At 27.7% G+C, this 8,232-nt stretch overlaps 1 non-coding gene across 1 annotated transcript; it reads right to left on the bottom strand.

Moving 5' to 3' along the window:
• Positions 1 to 361: 361 nt before the first annotated feature.
• On the bottom strand, positions 362 to 433 carry Trnaa-ugc. Its single transcript has one exon. It is a non-coding gene; the product is annotated as a tRNA-Ala (tRNA).
• Positions 434 to 8,232: the final 7,799 nt, after the last annotated feature.

Raw genomic sequence — 8,232 nt, 5'->3', positions numbered from 1 at the left:
GTTCATTTTATATGTCAGTCTCATTAGTTAATGACACTTCAAGAAGAGATGGTATAGATACGAAAGAAACGTCGCAGTTAACGATTGGACAGTTAAAACAAGAATTGAATTAAGAATGAATTTTAACAAGATATATGGAATGGCATCTCTGTATCGTGTTAATTTTATTTCTACGCGTTAAAAATATTCCAGATAAAATTAATGTTTAAGACAGTTAACAATTTACAGATAGTAGATTGCTATGTTATTGGCAATAGAATTAAACATTTAACAACTTATCCAGATAGAAGATTCGATAGTTGAGTCCCCCAGCTATTAGCTAAAATGTAGACAAAATATATTTAAAAAATAATTAAAAAATTGGAGGTACCGGGGATCGAACCCGGGGCCTTTCACACGCAAAGCGAACGCTCTACCACTGAGCTATACCCCCTCCTAAATAACGGAATTAAATTGCATGATTTGATCCTTAATATAATTGATCGAATTCTAAGCTTTACAATTCACTCTAGTATTAGATAACATTTTAAAANTTATATGAATTCCATGTTGTACGAGTCACTTAGATTTTACAAATACGTGTGCCGGGCTGTGAATGGCTCGCGTATTTGTAAAAACTAAGTGACTCGTACAACATGGAATTCATATAAAACGGAATTATCAACAGTGTTATAGTGGATCGACTGTAACTGAAAATTCCTAGTAAATTATTAATTAAACATCAGTTTTAAAATAGTTTTTTTTAATTTTTAAAGCAGAAATTACAATAAAACTCTTACTCTAAAACGGTTAACGGATTTTTGGATCACACGCATAATAATTTTTGTAACGTAATTTCTTATTTTAATTTAAAAATCACACTACTTCCGATTAAAACCGGAAGTTCGTATCCGATCTCGATTTTCGTCTATCTAACTCGAGATTATCTACCGAAAGACGGTCAGACGGACGGACGAACGATTGAGAATGTACAGGTCTTCAATATGAAAATTGCAGTCTAATAATTGGGGGTATTTAATACAAAAATGAATAGAGAGTAATTTATTATTCTAAAAATTAATAAATACAAAAGACAATACATGTATCTGTATCAATAGTTTTTATTTTATTATTTAATATTTAGAAAAAGTTTTTTTTATTCCTTTTTTTTCCTTTTTTTTAAACTTCAATTTCAGATAGATTACAAGAAGGTATAGAGAAGACATCCAACTTTTTTTTTCTTTTTTTTTTTCTTATTTTCTCAATCAAAAGAATGAAATCACATAGGAAATTGGAATGCTGTTTTAATAAATCTTCATTGCTCTTAGATTTCTTCAGGATTTCAAATCGAAGACTTTTTCCTCAGGCAATTTCAAAGATGTAANTCATTTTGGGCCGAATTAACAGTACATAACACTAATAATTTGCAAGTATTAAGATGATAATATAAATTGAGGATTTTGTAACAGTAAAATATCAATAAAGTAACTTACATTTTTAGGCTGGGAAGAGCCTACAATAAATTGACTTAGTAATTATTAAGTTATATTTATATAGGGTATTAATAGAGTAACTTGAAATTAAACGTAATAAAGGAAAGTAAACACTTCAGGTTACTTATATTTTTAAATATGTATTTGTCTAGATTTTTATTGTTATCGTACCTTAGCCACATTTTGTGTATATTTACATTTTCTCAAGGCATTACATGAAATCAATAACAACAAAGTTCTTATAAAAAATAAAACAATAGGACCAATATTTACTTTAAAAATTTCGTAAATAAAAGACAATTTCCTTTCCTAAAAAGTCCTTTCCACAACCGAAATTATATGCACAATCGACTTTATTTTTATAATCTCTTCCCTAAGCAATTATACAAGAGCTAAATTCAAAATAAAATTAAACAATAATTTTTAAGTAAATTAAAATCAGATTTATTACATATATTTAATGTATTTAATTTGTTAAAAAAAACAATGGAAATCATACCTAAAATCGAAGCTTTCACGTATATGCTTACGTTATTTATCATTAGAAACCGCTATTAATAAGATGTTAGGTGTAACGTAAATGGGGAGGCGATTGGATATGAAATTCTATGTTATAGATCGAATCTATAACAATCTCTAAAATTTTTTCTTCAATTAATTAAGTTTGCGAAAAGATTTTTCGGATAAGGAACGGACAGACAGACGAACGGACAAAATAAAAAAATATATAAAGCTAATGAAGTTATATATTTTACTAATGATACTTTCTGTTAAGTATAATTGAAACAAATTTTATGCACTTCAGTGTTTGTAGATGACGAATAAGTACGATTCCACTCGTCATATGACACATGGCTCCCCCATTATCTCCCCACTCACTCGATCATTAACTACCAAAATTTAANAGAAAAATATGTGTGTAATATACCCAAAAACAATGCTGGAAATGATGTCTCTCTTTGTGACGCGTGTAATCAAGAGGTGTGGCAACACTTAAGGAGTATTGACGTCAATAATGAAGGCGATATATACAATACACATACGTCTACAAAGAGCGGCGTTATCGAAGAATTATGTTAAGAACGTACGAAAAATCAAAGTTAAATACTCGACGTGTTTATCAACCGCATCAGTAGATACAGCTCAATTGCTGGGAGCTTTTGTGTTTATAATAAGAAATTGAATTTATTTTTTGCTTATTTAGTTATTATTGTTAAGTTATAATTAACAGACTGCAATAAATTGTGTTATGAAACTAAATTATACAATAAAATAAACGAAAGTTGTTTAATAAACTGATATTAAAGTCTAGGAACTTTTTCAGATCAAATACAGTATTGTTATTGTTAGAAATGCATATGGTTTCAGACAAACTTCACTCGGTTACCATTGATTAAGTGTAATTTCTATTAAGAATAAACTGTTTATCTAACTTGTTACTTAATTTGTTTAAGTAGAAGTTTAATTTTGTAAGCATGAAAGTTAAAATTTTGTTATGAGAATGCATTAATCATAATATTACTCATCTAAAACGATTTGTAACCTGAGTGTCATCTACAAATACCGTAATTATTTCTGAATATTTCTTCTCGGAGATCAAGAGAGGCTCTGAATCTGAATATAATTTACCATTTTAAGGCTCAAATATATTGAAAAAATAAAATGAAAATAAATTATTATATTATTTAAATAATAAAATTTGATAAGAAAATAAAGGTTCTTAACGTACGATAAATGTAATAATTTGTAACGAATATTTTTGAAGCCTTCATACTTGTGAGGCCCGAGCCAAAATTGAGGCCTTTATACGTGTGTTTATTTGTAAAAAGTTGTTGTTACACGAAACACGTGGCAACACTTTTTTTACACGAAATCAACCAACATTCTTTTCACTAACGTTCTTTATAAAGAATATTCAAAATATTAAAATATAAAATAAAAATCGAATTTTACTTGTTATTTATTTAATACTTGTTTTTATTTTCCTTGTTCTGTTATATATAACAGAGGGAAAGTATAGCGATTGGTAAAAAAAATGACCCTCCCCAGATATTAACATTTTTGGACTCGGGGAACTTCGAAACGTCGAGAAATGCTAAAAAAAGAAGATAATCGGCGATTTCTGCATGTATTGATGTTAGTGTGTTATGGGCACGACTTTGTTCATCCTCTTTGAAGCTTAATAACTCCTGGGCTTTTTGTCGAAAATGTCGAAAATTTTGCAGGAAAGTTCGTGTTTTAGGGAGATTGTTACTAGTAAATTTTGGTGGTTAAAGGTCAAAGGGGTGGAGAGATAGAAGTCGTATGTCATATCTCGATTAGGGTCGGGTTTAATGATGATTTCACTCGTTATTAACATTTACAATTTTTCTTTTATACAAAACCCTTAAAATTAAATTTTTTGTCATTTTATAATAATTAAAAGTACAGAAAGTATTATTTTTTAATAAAATATCATAGCAGATGGCGCCAAATAGTTTTAAAAGTCGCCGGGAAAGTTAAGCAACTCATTGCTGGATTTTTATATTTTTTCAATTAAAATAATTAAGTACTGTATATACTGTATTTTAAATTTATAATATAATAATGGAGGAATTAAAAAATTCATTTATTAATTTATTATTTAATGGTATTATAATACAGTATATAATTTTTTTTTTAATTTTAAGTACTAAATTTATTAAAGAAAACTTAAAGTGATACAAATTTTAATTGCTTTATACATTTATTTATCGAAATTGAACTCGATAGTTAATATTACGAAAGTTTTTCTTCTTCATTTTTGCCCTCTTTCCATCCAATATAATAATAACTCCTCGAAGTTTTGCTAGTGCTGCAAGAATTTTTGTCACGTATTCCAAGAATCGATTTTATCGGACTTCTGTAAATTGTACGACACAAAACGTTAGCAATTAATTTCTCTACATGAATTCCTGCGAACAACTTCATGTGGCAAACAATTTTAATGAAATACTTTTAGAATTTAAAGCAGTTTCTTTTCTTCCTCCCCTCCTCTTCCTACACCTTTTTTTTTAAAGAGTAATTTTGATTTCAAATTTGTTAAATTAGAGAATTTACTGATTTCAAAATAAGATTTATAACGTTTAATTCTTGTGATATGGTTAGTCACAATGCCGGCTGCAATTTTTAATCACCTTTTAATTAAAAATTGTAGCAAAGATTTTTCTTATATTGATTACTTAAGTATCTGTAAAGTTTACAAATTAACAGAGATATATTTGAAGATAACATTATAGAATTATATATCGATTTATGTAAAATATGGAGGTAAGACAAGAGAAAAATATGTGTTTAATATACCCAAAAACAATGCTGGAAATGATGTCTCTCTTTGTGACGCGTGTAATCAAGAGGTGTGGCAACACTTAAGGAGTATTGACGTCAATAATGAAGGCGATATATACAATACACATACGTCTACAAAGAGCGGCGTTATCGAAGAATTATGTTAAGAACGTACGAAAAATCAAAGTTAAATACTCGACGTGTTTATCAACCGCATCAGTAGATACAGCTCAATTGCTGGGAGCTTTTGTGTTTATAATAAGAAATTGAATTTATTTTTTGCTTATTTAGTTATTATTGTTAAGTTATAATTAACAGACTGCAATAAATTGTGTTATGAAACTAAATTATACAATAAAATAAACGAAAGTTGTTTAATAAACTGATATTAAAGTCTAGGAACTTTTTCAGATCAAATACAGTATTGTTATTGTTAGAAATGCATATGGTTTCAGACAAACTTCACTCGGTTACCATTGATTAAGTGTAATTTCTATTAAGAATAAACTGTTTATCTAACTTGTTACTTAATTTGTTTAAGTAGAAGTTTAATTTTGTAAGCATGAAAGTTAAAATTTTGTTATGAGAATGCATTAATCATAATATTACTCATCTAAAACGATTTGTAACCTGAGTGTCATCTACAAATACCGTAATTATTTCTGAATATTTCTTCTCGGAGATCAAGAGAGGCTCTGAATCTGAATATAATTTACCATTTTAAGGCTCAAATATATTGAAAAAATAAAATGAAAATAAATTATTATATTATTTAAATAATAAAATTTGATAAGAAAATAAAGGTTCTTAACGTACGATAAATGTAATAATTTGTAACGAATATTTTTGAAGCCTTCATACTTGTGAGGCCCGAGCCAAAATTGAGGCCTTTATACGTGTGTTTATTTGTAAAAAGTTGTTGTTACACGAAACACGTGGCAACACTTTTTTTACACGAAATCAACCAACATTCTTTTCACTAACGTCCTATTTATTTATCCTGAGATAATTACATGGTAGAGGATTGTATATATTGTCGCGTGTGGTTGCTAAGTGAAGAGTAGAAAAGGACATCATCCATTATTCCTGACAATGTACGATGAACTGTTCTGCACTTATTTTCTGTTTTAATTCTGCCTTTAAAATAAAACTATATACAAATTAACTAACAAGATAAACTTCGATAAATTATTTAAGGATTATCTTACAATATAGGCCTATATTAGTGTTTTATGGTAGAAAATTCATCGTTTATGCTATTTTTGTATGTCGTATAAGTTTCTTATAATACAGAGAAATTATCTTTAAAGATTCGATAAGATCCCATTTGTTGTGAAAGGACAATGACATCAGAAGTGAAGCGAGCGACTCATCGAAGAACAAATACTTTAAGTAAGTGCTATCTTCGAAAAGAAACAAAGAAAATTGAAGAAAATACTTCGATGATCGCCTAAATAATAGTATTTTCTACAAAAGGAAGTTGCTTTAACATAGAAAGACAAATTGCCTAGTAGGATAGTTTATAAATGTCCATTGTTTTCTAAAAATAACTGAATATATCACCTTTGTGGCCATTTGATTTGAAAGTGAAGCTCTTTTTGGCAATCATAGAATTTCAGCAAATAGACTATTTGAAGTACATAAATTCTTTAGAAAGATAAATTTACCGCAGGATAACGTATTTTCCTTTCCTTCATTTGTCTGAATACAAGTAAAGCGCCATTTTCTTAAAAGATGCTATTTACCAGAATGTGAGGAGGGATGCAGAATTTTATATCTTGTTATGAGTTTTCTTTTATATCTTATTCCAAGTAAAAAAATATAACTTCGAATCAATCTCATAAATCTTCTCCATTTTGCACTTTTTATTTCTATCTTATAAAAATATATATATATAAAAGCTCGAAATAGATTTATTCCTGATTTTTTTATGATTTTATTAACAATTATTTTCGTGCTTAAATTTAAAAAAATAAATTATAATTATGTATTTATTAATATTTAATTAAGTATAGAGATATAAATTAATTGTGTCGTCGTTCCTAAACCTTTATTTACAGGAGTCTGCCAATATCAATAAAGAATTAAGTGAAGAATAAAGAGTTAATTTCACCCTTTTATTTGTAGAAATCGTCAGCAAACCAGCACTTTCTCTTGAAAACTTTTCTGCTTTGAAGGATCCGAGTTCGAATCCTGTTTGGAACTTCATGAATTTTTAACGTTATTTCTTTTGAAACTTTATTTCTAATCTCTTATTGATGTTGGTAGACCTTATTGGGGTCAAATCCATCTATAATAGGCGAAATTGTAGTTAATGATACAGCTCATCAATCTTGCAGATACATCTAACATCATCTGTCCTTTCTTAAAAAGTTTTTTTACTAAGTTAGAATATTTATTAAAGTTTTTCTAGAAACTTTATAAATATTCTAAGTAGATATCAACATTATCAATTTAAAAACATTATTTATTAATATTTTTTAATGTAATTTTTAATTAATATTTAATTATAGCTTCGTTTGAAATCAAGTTTTACTTCTATAATTATTCTGTCACTTCTATTTTAAATGATTATTCTAAATTATATTTAATACACTAAACGGAAAGATTCTTGGCGACTATTCAGGTAATTAATCTTTCTATAATAAGAGAATCTCTGAATTGTTGTATGGTAACACCAATGTTAGAATAAGATTTATCGACTGAAATTTCCATTTAACATAAATATAATTAACTAAATTAAACCAAGCACAATTAAAATGTTTAGATTTCCTTAACTGAAAGTAGAAACTAAAAGAAATAATCATTGTTTAATAGTTTGAATAGACGAAAAGTTTCAAATATAAATGTAAATTATTCAAATTCTCTTTCAATAATTCAATGTTTGTATCTTTAAAAAACTTTTTCACGTTTTTAATTTATTAAATTGATTTTTAAAGTTGTAAATTATAAATTTTATATTATTTATTTTCTTAAAAAATTAGCAGCAACGGACGAACACAAAAGAAAACAAATCCAGCAGCGAGTTGAGTAACTTTCCCGGCGACAGTTAAAATTGCGTGTAGTGCCATCTGTTATAAGATTTTATTCAAAAAAGTCTTCTTATATTATTATTATAAAATAGCAAAAAGCTTAATTTTGAGAATAGCGATGAGTTTTATAAAAAAAAAAATTGTAAATGCTAGTAACGAGTAAAATCATTATTAAGTACGATTCCACTCGTCATATGACACATGGCTCCCCCATTATCTCCCCACCCACTCGATCATTAACCACCAAAATTTAATAGCATCGATCCCTCTAATACACAAACCTCTCCGAAAAATTTCAGAAATTTTCGACAAAAGGCACAGGAGTTATTAAACTTTAAAGTGTAAACTTCTAAATAGTGTTGCTTTTCTCAACGTTTCAAAAATCTTCGGGTGATCATTTTTGACCGATCGCCATACTTTTA

The sequence above is a fragment of the Centruroides sculpturatus genome, unplaced genomic scaffold, assembly GCF_000671375.1.
Source record: "Centruroides sculpturatus isolate CEXI.00-Female unplaced genomic scaffold, Cexi_2.0 scaffold151, whole genome shotgun sequence".
Taxonomy (NCBI): Eukaryota; Metazoa; Arthropoda; class Arachnida; order Scorpiones; family Buthidae; genus Centruroides; species Centruroides sculpturatus.
Note: the sequence above shows the minus strand (reverse complement) of the source record. Positions and strands in the feature narration are given on the sequence as shown.